Below are 12,500 nucleotides of genomic sequence, written 5' to 3'. Positions count from 1 at the left end.
GAGGGTGTGTGTGTATCTTTGAACTTTGGCTTCAAAACTATACTGATTAGCAATCACTGATATTTACTCCAGGAAATGCACAGCCAGTTTTACATCAATCGTCTATATGTGTAAACCTTTGGAGGAGGGTTGCCCGATTTTGGGTGCTGTGGTTGTAGATTGTTGTGTGTGCGTGTGCGTGTACGTGTACGTGTGCGTGTGCGGGTGTGTTTGTGGGTGCGTAAGTGTGTGCGTGTGTGTGTGTGTGTGCGCGCAAAACAGACAGCTAGACGACCATGAGGAAAAGTCTGCTAAATTTTACATGAAGTATTGGATAAGCATTGCACACTATGCCTTTAATTAATATACTTATATCTGATACATTTACACTATGCCTATAATTAACATACTTATATCTGATACCTTTACACAGCCTAAAATCACAACAGATGAGTTATACAGGTGATGATGCGAGATGTCTTGTTTATCTAATGGTGTTTGTTGTCATTTGTCATAGCAACAACATTTGGAGTTTTAAAAATATTGTATTTGCTTTTCCTCTCTGAGATCTATCTAACACATGAGTGTATGTCTTGAGTTACGTAATAACTGAGTATTTTTGTATTTTTGTATTTTGTATTTTTGTGACGTGTGTTATAGGAGTTTGTGATAGTCCCAATGCGACCGCACATGACCGCACATCTACCTGGATCCACGACCGCTTAAGCACACACATTGCACTTGCATACAACACACACACACACACACACACACACACACACACAGATCTACATACGCAACTATTCCTCCCATTCTCCAGGACCGCTAACGCACGCACTTGCATACAATCGCAAACACACACACACGGATATATACATACGCAACTAGTGCTCCCATTTTCACTCTTTCTCGCACAAACACACATACATGGGGTGATGCATACGGAAAGGAGGCTAGGACAGGTCAATTGTGGGTTCCAACATTTATTGTTTAACCAAGAAACCAAGAATGCATTACCAGCTGTTTGGGGTGTGTTGGCGGGGAAAACGCATTTCCTAAGGAATGCGTATTGAAACCGGATATCGTCACTTTACTCCGGTCTCTGGTTGGATAAAACTTGTCAACAGAAATGGACAAGGACCTTTGATTTATTCTTTAGGAACCATGCCGATGCCTGACTTTTAATGTTGTGTGACGTTGTTGAAGTTCAAGTTGATTGAATTGAATTACCCTTGTGTTGTAATCGCTAGCGGTAAATAAACGTTAATAACTTGAATGACTGATTAAGGATATATGTTACACATCACAAACACACGTAATCGATGGGTTTTGGGGGAAATTAGGTAATTGGTTAGCTTAAATTGCAGTATCTTAGGCAAGCTAATTGACCTGGCTAGCTATAGCGGAATTAACAGTGCTAGCTTTGTGTTTGGTCATATAGCTTCGTAAAAGTTCGGTTAACAAGTCACTTGTGTGTTTAGTTGTATGACTTTGTAAAAGTTCGGTTAACAAGTCAATTGAGCATTAAGCTACCTGACTATAATGGGTCTATTCATATCAGCATGCTGACGTTATACTTATTAGCAGCGAGGCTAGCTATCTACTATGTGTTCCAATGGATTGTTGGTCTAAGCGTTAGCTTCAGTTAAGACCTACAATACTCTGCAACATTCGTGTACCACATGAACAACTAACCGAGTCAATGTAGACATATAAAAAGTTGTGTAGATAGCTTTATTCACATAAGCCGTATAACTTCACAAAAATAATAATAATTTAAAGAAAACCGATCGTTTGCATGTCAGGCGATCAACACAACTTCTCAACTAAAAAGTAAAGGTCCTAATCAAACGGAGTAAAGTGACGACTTCCGGTTTCAATACGCATTCCTTAGGAAATGCGTTTTCCCCGCCGACAGGGTGTTCGTGTCCTCATTGGTCTGGCGGTGCAACGGCTAAGAAGCGCCACCGGAACCAGTGGGCACTTATATACGGTTCCTACCTTATTCAGAGTGGTGATTCCCTGCTGTGGCTATGGGGACGAGAAATGGTTTGGCCAACCACACTTGAGTAAAATGTCGTAGTTTATATGCCAGCGATTAGGATGTTTTAGATAGCTATTAGTCTAATGATATATTTAGCATATGGTGAATACTGTATTGGTCTTTCAGGGTTATATTGTGAACTTAACCACTGATTGATTATTGTGTATACCCCTCCTTTTTATATGGTGCTGACCACTGTTGTATATATGTGGGTTTGTTCTGTCGGGGGAGTTAGTCTTGGTAAGGTATGTGCATCTGTTGATGGCTGTCCTCTAGCCCTTTAGAGGCTTAACAAAATTATGTTCTGTGGGAAATTTGTGAATGCCTGATGGAAGGGAATTGATGAGTTAGTGAAATGACTTTTGGATTCCTGAACTTTGAAAAATAAAAAAAAACAAAAAAATATGAAAACTTTACTCTGACTCTGAGCTTTTGGCCATACCCACGATTCGACGGTTACCCGAGGCTCGGTCCGTCACAGAGTTCGACGCCATTATGATGAGGTAGAGAGCAAATACACTCAGTTCACCTAACACTTTAATTCCTGGACCCATGGAAGCAGTAAAGGTACCTATGTGTGTGTGCGTGCGTGCGTGCGTGCCTGCGTGCGTGCCTGCGTGCGTGTGTTCCACTGCAGTACACAGCTCAGCCCCCCAGTGCCAGTCCCGAGCCCCTGGGCTGTGATTGATGCACCCGGACTACTTGGCAACTTGAGGTTCAACGTGTGGAAGAAGATGAAGAGAATTTCTCCCTACTGTGAGTAGTATCAGTATCATTTCATGCCACAATGTTTCATTACTAGACAGATAGAGTATGTGTGTGTGTGTGTGTGTGTGTGTGTGTGTGTGTGTGTGTGTGTGTGTGTGTGTTTTGTGGTACCCCAAGCTGCACTTGGTGTCCCAAGTGGTTTAAACATGGTGAATTCCCTAACCAGGGCTGTACTGGGCAGGCTCTAGGACCCTGGGGAGGTGCTCTGGGGACTATGGAGGTCAGGCCTATTGCAAGCTCAGGTGCAAATGGTTAGACTAGTTTGGCACCTGAGCAATAACCAGTGCAACAGAGAGTTGAGAGTCAGAGAGAGAGAAGCAGGACTACGAGACGGGAAAAGTGCCAGTAACACTTGGTGAAAGCCAGGGTTTACCTGTTTTCAGTTATGTTTGAGTGCCTAAGTTTGTAAGTTTAAGCCTTAATAAAGGACCTGCATTGCTGAAATTCCCTTTTCATGTCCTTCCGAACGCTGGGCGTTCACAGTGTGTGTGTGTGTGTGTGTGTGTGTGTGTGTGTGTGTGTGTGTGTGTTGCATCTGGAAGGAGATGAAGGGATTATGGCTCCCTACTATGAGTAACAGTATCATTTCATGCCACTATGTTTCATTACTGGTGAGGATGTCTTCAAACTGTCAACACTCATAACAGCTGTATCCAGGGGTTACATTGGGATATATAATGTGGGGTGTGTGGTTTCAGGGTTGCCATGGTTGCACATGCGTGTGCGCATCAGCAAAAATATTTGTACGTACAAAGGCCTATATATATGTATCAAAAACAATGTATAGACGTTAAAGAATACACCTATGAGTGACAGTTATGCTGCATTCACCTTTCTGAAATGTGTTTGTGTGTGTGTGTGTGTATGTGCTGCATTCACTTTTCATGATGTGTTAACATGCAGTTTGCTAGGAAAACGTGAATTGCTATTTTGCTATTTTACATCAGTGTGCAGATCACTAATCGATAATGTGAAGTAAATTACTCTGACTTCCTCTCTTTGAGATTCTCATTCTTTCTCTCTTTCTTTTCTTCCTGTCCACCTCTTTCTCCACTGACATTTCTCTAAAAGACCCAGTGATCCTGGACCCTATCACCCCTCCAGTCAATATCACCCTATCAGACGACTTGACCAGTGTCACGGCGCTGCCAATCCCGGACCCCTTCGACTTCTATGCATTGGTTCTGGGCTCCAAGGCTTTCGACGACGGCTGCCACGTCTGGGACGTTCACTGAGCGACTCCTCACAGTGGGTTGTGGGCGTGACGTCACGACAGAACGTTTTCTGTGGTCGCGGTATTCTCTGGGCCATCCAGCGCATCCAAGACCAGTACTCTTCCTTCACCTTCCCTCCCACCCCACTCAAGCTCCTGTTAAGTTAAAATGAACTGCGTGCTGGTTTGCAGAGAAGTCAGAGTAATCGGACCGCCACACGTAGCAATTGGTTTGATACAGCTGAGTTTACTGGTTTCAAGATTGTACAAGATACAGTCAGAGATGCAGAGTTCACAAACAGCTCTGTCACCCACGGCTGGAGAAGGCCTTCTGATTTTTACATGTGATCATAATGGTTTATAAGTCCAATTCTCACTGAGGGCCTCCAGGTATACGCCTCTTTGTGACTTGTATGTTTCAGTCGTAATTTCTGGCCTGACAATTAAGTTTCTGTGAGTCTCCAACCCCCTTCTTACAGATAGTTTCCCTATCTCATCTGTCTCCTGCCCAGGCTGCCCTATGACCTTGGAATTTATGTCACTGGTCATTCTTGAACTTGAAAGCAGTTCTTTGAATGTTATCTTAGGCCCCCCTGTCTAAACCTGTTCTCCAACTGCAGTTATACTGGTTAACTGGGCACACATTGCTAATAGAAATAAACTGTTAATAAATTCATACCTAAACTGAATTTATCTTACATTCCCTCCTTTGACCTCATTTATGAGGTCAACACACACACACAAGCAAGCACTAAGAAGCAAGGTTACATTTTGGGGTGGGTTCTTGATTACTTTACACAATAATATCAAAACACCCTCGGTTTGCATTCTAGCACAGCATAAGCAATTTTTACACCTCCAGGCACTACTCTGTCACGGGGGTGCCTGCCCCCCTGCCAGGTCACCAAATTCCCCGAAGCTTTGGTAGAATCCGCCCGTGTTTTTCGCTTTAAGGTCAACCCTCAGAGCGCAACCTTTTAGTGTCTAAACACCTATTCTTATGAAAAATAAAAAATACAATTGGGTATATTGTACATATAATAACATACAGTACTACAATATATATTTTACCTACTCAACATACTACACATCAATTAAAAGTTTAATTTATGTACTTCCCTAGACCATTGTCTACATAAGTAAGTAACCACTCATAGTATAGGTACTACTAAAAATCCATTATATAGAATCATACTAAAAATCACTTGGTTACTATTAATCAATCAACTAAAACTAATTACCTATGCTACGCATTAACTATGCAAAAATCATATGATAAGCAAGTCAGTTATATACGATTCAAATTGATTATATGTTGGAAAATGAGGGAAAGAAAGATAAGGCACAAAGGAAGAAAACATAATCACATTCAACAGTATACATTCCTATACTGAAATCCTAGCACATGAGCAAATTCAGCGAAGCACATTCAAGCAAAAACATCCTTTCTTACATTCCCTGCCTCCTAAAACTGACTTTCCTGATGTCTACGCTTCTTACGCTTCTTATGTTTCTCCCTACGCTCCCATTCCTCTATCTCTCTCATCTGCGGTTCACGCCAGTAGAAGTGTTCCATGATAGCGAACCAGTTGGACTGTGCATCCCGCACTGCCTCATTCAGCTCCTCCTTTCTCCCCTCCGTTCCATCCTGAAACAAATTGACATCCACCACATTCTCCTCTCCAAGGTTAAATATTTTATTCAATGTCAATTCGTGCTGACCCAGCATCTCAGCCAGCACCTCGGGTTCCAGTGTTGGCCCTCTTTCCAGGTCTTCGGGAGGTACTATGTCCTCCTCAACATCCTTATCACTTACATAACCATCAGGTTGGCCGGCAATAGCCCAATCCTCATTCAACAACAATGCTTCTTCATACAATCTAGCTATTTCTGTGTTGTATATTTCTGCCCACTTCCAACACATCCAGCCCGCTCCATCCCCATAACCATACTTACAATAGGGGTTGCCTATTGGACAATTAGGAGTATATGGGCCTTCAGGTTTTTTCCATACAATCTTGCTCCAGTCAGTGTTGTTCTCACTCTCTATGGGTATAAAGAACCCCTCCTTTTCCCCACTATCTCCTATTCCCTCTAGTACACTTCCTATTCCCTTTAGTGTCTCGACCGGGAGGGCTTCTATTTGTGTTGCCTGATACTCCGGTGATGCATCTGTGCTTTCATCCTTTCCATTGACTGCTCTCTCTATTGTGCGAGTAGCATGGCACCTCCCACTGCTACTCCTAAAAACACTCGTCCCAAGCATGTTCCCCACTTCCAGAACTTATCATTTAGCCAATCTACCAGGAGGTTGTTTATTCCTGACTGTTTTACTATAAGTAAGTTAGTCAGACTCATGTTTCTTAGTTTTTAGCCAGTGCACAGTGTGAGAAATGATACCAGTTGATACCTGATCTCCTCTGATCACTGGAAGTGTTTTCAAACAGCCTGGGTCTTCTTTCTCCACACCAGTCCGTACCTGCTGGGATATCAAGTTAATCATCTGGCCCAATTATTTCTTATCTATGGGGGTCAAGGTAGACAGAGGTTTGCCTCTGTCCACAAAATGTTCTGGGTGCTAAATAATGGTCAGCCTTGTATCCCTCTGTGTGTGTAAATTATGTGTGTGCTAAAGTATGTGTCTGGGTGGGCGTGTGGCCCCCACCCTTCTCCTTCTTCAGCACAGGGAGTATAGCGTGTGTGTGTTTCTCTCTGAAAAATCAACATTCTATTACTTGGGTTTAAAATGATTTAACTCGGGAACGCTAGCCCGCCATATATGATTCTATTTCACATCTCAGTCTTCTCTTTATTACATCATCACGCCAACATTTCCAACAATTGAAAAAATGGTTTCTAACACACATGGTTTTCCATGTATTGCAAAATAGAGTAAGTTTCACCGTCAGCAGAACAGGTTTTTTAAGGTAGTTTAGTAGGTTCTTTGAGGTAGTGTTAAGCAATAGTACAATAGACAATACAATAGTAATGTCTACGGGTCTTTCTTGTTTTGTGTGAACTTCGGCATTTAACAATCGCTATTTACTTTGGCACTTGTACGCTTGAAGTAGCGCATTTAAACGCTTGGACAACCTTGCTCTGACCACTTCTGTAGTTCAGTCCACTTCAGTCGACTTTTTCCAATTATGCAGTATCAAATTTGCTTATGACTAATACAATATGACTATATGACAATTTTCGACTATCTCTTTTAACAGCATGGTTGGTTCTAATTTCAAAGGCATCTTTAACTCCAAATATCACCACAACACTATGTATTAACGGGTACTATGTATCAACTACAGTTTTATGTATTAAGACTTTTTCTTTTCTTTAGTCTTAATACAGGCGTGTGAACAAAGATATACCTCGCGCGCTCGCTGTCAGGATGAGTGATCGAGCCCCCACCTTTTTTACTCGCTAAGAGATTCTGGCCTTTTTTTTTTTTTTTTTTTTTTTTCACCCCCCTCTGTGTCCATATGCGCTCTCTCCCTCTCTCTGTCTGTCTAATAGAGGAGAATAGAGAATGTACCCATTATACCCACTATTATACGCTATATATTATTATAGTATTATACACTATGGTGTGTTTTACCACTAACTTTATCACTTCTTCAAAAACATTTTTTTTTTTTTCTGCATGTGTCCCGTGTCGGTGAACATACATCTTAACTCCACTCCTCTACCCCTGCCGCTATTTAAGCAATTCGATTATTGAATAGAGACTTTTCGGTTGGCCAGACCAAAATTCCTCATCCTCCAATCGATCTGCACTTGTATTACTTTATTTAAGCAGTTTCGCCATCATTATCATATACCCTTCTTACTTCTCTGCCTTATCAGGCTTCGGTGATGGTGTCTTCTCTCCTCTGCATCATTTCATGCTATCCTCCCTACCTGTTGCTCTGACAAACACTTTCTTTCTCCTTGGTGGGTTATAAAGACCCGGGGAATCGCATTCTCGTGCGTAATGTCCTTTAAATCCGCAGCGGTGACATTGGACACGACTCATGTCCCTTTGCGCTTGTGGTTCTATTTGCTGCGGTTGTGCATAATGCACTGGAGACTCAGTGACTTTTGTCCGGCTGCGGGACGCTTGGAAGATTGGATCAGAAAATGTCGCGGGTTGTGTGGTTTCTACTGTTTCTGGATCCCCCACTAATTCCCGTGTTGTTACTCCGAATCTGACTAAAGTGTAATCACCCCAACGACCGTCAGCTCCTATAATTCTGCAATTTTTATTTTGATTAATTTCATCTGCCATGACTTAACCTGCTTTCGCTACCTTCCCTTTGTCAACGGCTAAGGCGAGTTTTGGATTAATCACTGGATCAATTAGTTGTAGTCCCACTTTTAGTCCCTGTTTTATTTCTATATTTCTGAGTCTGACTCCGTTTATTCGCACGCTATTTATCAAATTGCCAGTTAACAGCTTTAACACATTCCCAATCCCGATCCCAATGATCAAATGATACAATGATATCAATCAAATGATACACAATGATGCCAACAATTCCAATGCGTGTCCCTTCCCCGCATGTGCTGTTAAATCAAATTAGTACAATTCAAGGTCTTTTATATCCAATAAGACCTATTCCCTCTGTTTTGATTATAGCCTTATTTCGCTTGTCACGTGCTTAATTAATTAAGTCAAACCACCGGTTGTCTTGGGTTGTTGTAAAAACCACACCCCTGCCTTCTTGAGGGCCCGTAGGATTCAATCAATTGAAACAAGCACGTTCTGACTCGCAAACAAGGTTAATGAAACACAATGAGTAAGTTCTGAATGAGCCACTTATCCGTTAAAACAAAGGGTCATGAGCCTTCCGAAAGTATTCGCATTCAGCTCTTACAATTGTGTTTATTTTCAGCCACAGTCACAGGTGGCTATTACAATGAGACACACGGATTGCGCGCGTGCGCAGTGTCTGTCTATGCCCGTAACCCAATTTGTCATTCACAAATGCTCAACCAGCCACCCGCTTCTTGACAAATGTGCGAAACCTCTTCTCATTCAACAACCACTCACTTGACTTCTGCAAGTGTATCTCTTCACAGCTAAACTAAACAACCAGATTTTCACTATGTCTGCCCGATTAGGAGATACTCAACAGCTAGATCTCCCTGGCAACTGGATTTACCTCTTTCCAGCTTGCTCTGTTCACTACTGTTCCTAATCTCCTCTGTTCCCCAACCCAAAAACGCCCGCAACTAAGTATGGACTAAGAACGGCTAAACAGTCTTTACCAGACATTAATCAGTAACGCTCATCAGCAACCCATTCAGCAGGGGCCCCGGACGTCTTTGCCTAGGCCTAAAAAATTTAGCTCTCTAACACGTCTAAGTCCTTTACTCAGACAAACAACAATTTCAATTCTAAAACAGCAGTGTTTTTGTCCAACCATAAAACCAGCCAACCCCTGCTGCCACGCCCATGGGTTCCAAGACAACAGACAAAGACTAATTGACCTATCTAAGCTATGGACAATTTAGTTAAATAGGCTTGTCCTCACCTGTTAGAAGTGCTGCAGCTCTCTTTGTCTGAAGTCAAAAGACACCACGGATCCTCTCCCTGGAGTTGGGCTCCACAGGTGAGAGACCACGACGGCCCACTCTGTTTCCTTCTCTGCTCACGTCGGGAAGTCACCAGTTGTTAAGTTAAAATGAACTGCGTGCTGGTTTGCAGAGAAGTCAGAGTAATCGGACCGCCACACGTAGCAATTGGTTTGATACAGCTGAGTTTACTGGTTTCAAGATTGTACAAGATACAGTCAGAGATGCAGAGTTCACAAACAGCTCTGTCACCCACGGCTGGAGAAGGCCTTCTGATTTTTACATGTGATCATAATGGTTTATAAGTCCAATTCTCACTGAGGGCCTCCAGGTATACGCCTCTTTGTGACTTGTATGTTTCAGTCGTAATTTCTGGCCTGACAATTAAGTTTCTGTGAGTCTCCAACCCCCTTCTTACAGATAGTTTCCCTATCTCATCTGTCTCCTGCCCAGGCTGCCCTATGACCTTGGAATTTATGTCACTGGTCATTCTTGAACTTGAAAGCAGTTCTTTGAATGTTATCTTAGGCCCCCCTGTCTAAACCTGTTCTCCAACTGCAGTTATACTGGTTAACTGGGCACACATTGCTAATAGAAATAAACTGTTAATAAATTCATACCTAAACTGAATTTATCTTACACTCCCCTCCTCCAGCTCTCTCGAGATGCTGAGGTACAAGCTGTTTTGGACATTGAGGTTCCACGGAGGCTCCGTCAGACACATCCGGAAGGTGACGTTCTCCGGCGCTCGGAACAGCTGGGGGTCGAACATTTTCTGCTTTTCATTGGGCGACCACACGGGGCGCTCTACCCCTGTGTGTGCCCGGGTGGTCGGGGGGGCGAGCTGAGAGTCGAGCCCACTGAGGTAGAGGTCCAGGTGAAGGAGGCTCTGGGGTTGTGGGAGAGGTATGAGTGTGAGGTCATCATCCTTGGGTTTGTGTTTGGCATCGTGTTTCTCATATTTTCTCTCATCTTAGCAACACAAAATCAAGCTGCATAGAAAAACATTGTGAAACTTGAAAAACATTGAAATGGATTAAGTCTGTTTATTTGGGCAATTTGTGGAATTTAAGCCTTTTTTTTACAAATACTGTTTTGTATGCATTGATACCCGTACTGGCACTGGTATCACTGCTCTTTCGCTGGTGCTTTGGGGTTTGTTAGCGTCAATGTTATCATAGCCTTTATCTCTCAATTAGTCAATATTACATACGCTAATTTCACATAAGCTAATATTACATAAACTGGGTGTGAGATCTTCATCTTTGGGATTGGCATCATGTTTCTCATATTTAATTCTCATCTTAGCAACACAAAATCAAGCTGCATAGAAAAACGTTGTGAAAACAGAATCAAAAATCTGTTTATTTGGGCAATTTGGGAAATTGTAGCCTTTTTTTTGCAAATACAGTTTTGTATCACTGCTCTTTCACTGGTGCTGGGTTTGTTAGCATCAATGTTATCATAGCCACTCTTTCTCATGCAATACTACATAAGCTAATATTACATAAACCACATAGAAAAACATGAGCATGACTTTACCCAAATTGTATCAGTCATTTTGTTTGTTGGGGTAATTTGTTGATTTGGTGTTTCTTTAGCAAATACGATCACGTTTTAAATGATTGATGACGGTGGAACCAAATATTGCTGTTTTCCTGTTGTGTCAGACATGAACTAAGTACTTACATCATTTTGTATCATCTGACTCTGTAACCCATACCCCTGGATATGTACTCTGTTTTTGTCTCACTAAGAGCATTCATTAGCATTTGAACTCTACCCCCCAGATAGCCTCCTCCCTGCTACGAACAACCAGGGAGCTGCTATTAACCCTCCAAGCAACATGCTTAGACGGGGTCTCCACGCAGAAATAAACTACAGAAATTCTGACTACGACTTCCTGTCCATTTTTCAAGTTTGGCATGCTCATTATATTCTCTAAAATGTCAGGCCAGATTAGCTACAGCTGCATAGAAAAAAAAAACAATCTGAAATTCTGGATAACTTGGAAAATGGAGAAATAGTAAACAGGACCCAAACTGAGTTCAATCAAGACTGTTTGTGAATTGAGAAATGTGTGCAATTATTATTATTATTGTTATTATTATTATTATTTTAAAAAGTAATGGCTTCTATACATCATAGTGTGAATGTCATGATTGATGATGACTGCAGTGACGTGCGGTGAGGTTCGTGGCTGGTGAGGCATTTTATACAACACATTAATCAAATAAAAGTAAACCAGTGCACAAACAATTCGAACAACCATGCACATATTATATTACACACATATAACACACATATTTCGCTATTGGAGCAACATACCTGTATCATACACAAACAACAGTTGGCATACGCAGCATCTGCACAAGTTAAATAAAATGATAAAATACATCAGGTTCATTATGGCAGCACGGTTAGCTAGCTAACGCTAGCCAACGGAACGTGTGGAATGGGAAGTTCCCAGCGAACTATAGCTAATCACAGTGTGTATATATAATGAACCTTGTAGTCAAGTGAAAAATACAATCAACTTTCTGCCCATTGACAAAACTGCTTTACAACCAACACAATACATACTAATCATAGAAAATACACGTTACATGTCGAAGTTGTCGACATTCACTGCATCTACTTATCTAAAAGTTTACAAATTGTGATGGTCATTTTGCATAGTGGACCTACCGCTGAGAGGCAAACTTCTTCGGTCTCATTTACAGTTCAGACATTGTCAAACGTTGAGAAGAGATGACAGGGAAAGAGCGAATTATCTTCTGTCCCGTCATTTGAAGCAAACCTTTGAGCTCCGGCATTGGTAGCTAAAGTCAGTTCCTGTTGCAAGTTTGCTCAAAACTTTTAATAAACAATGTTGCAGTACAACCAAGGATTCGTGACGTCTCTCCCAGGCCCTCCCCGGTTTATGAATGAGTCTGCTTTCAT

This window comes from Clupea harengus, chromosome 24, assembly GCF_900700415.2.
Source record: "Clupea harengus chromosome 24, Ch_v2.0.2, whole genome shotgun sequence".
NCBI classification, from domain to species: Eukaryota; Metazoa; Chordata; class Actinopteri; order Clupeiformes; family Clupeidae; genus Clupea; species Clupea harengus.
This window is presented reverse-complemented; position numbering follows the sequence as displayed.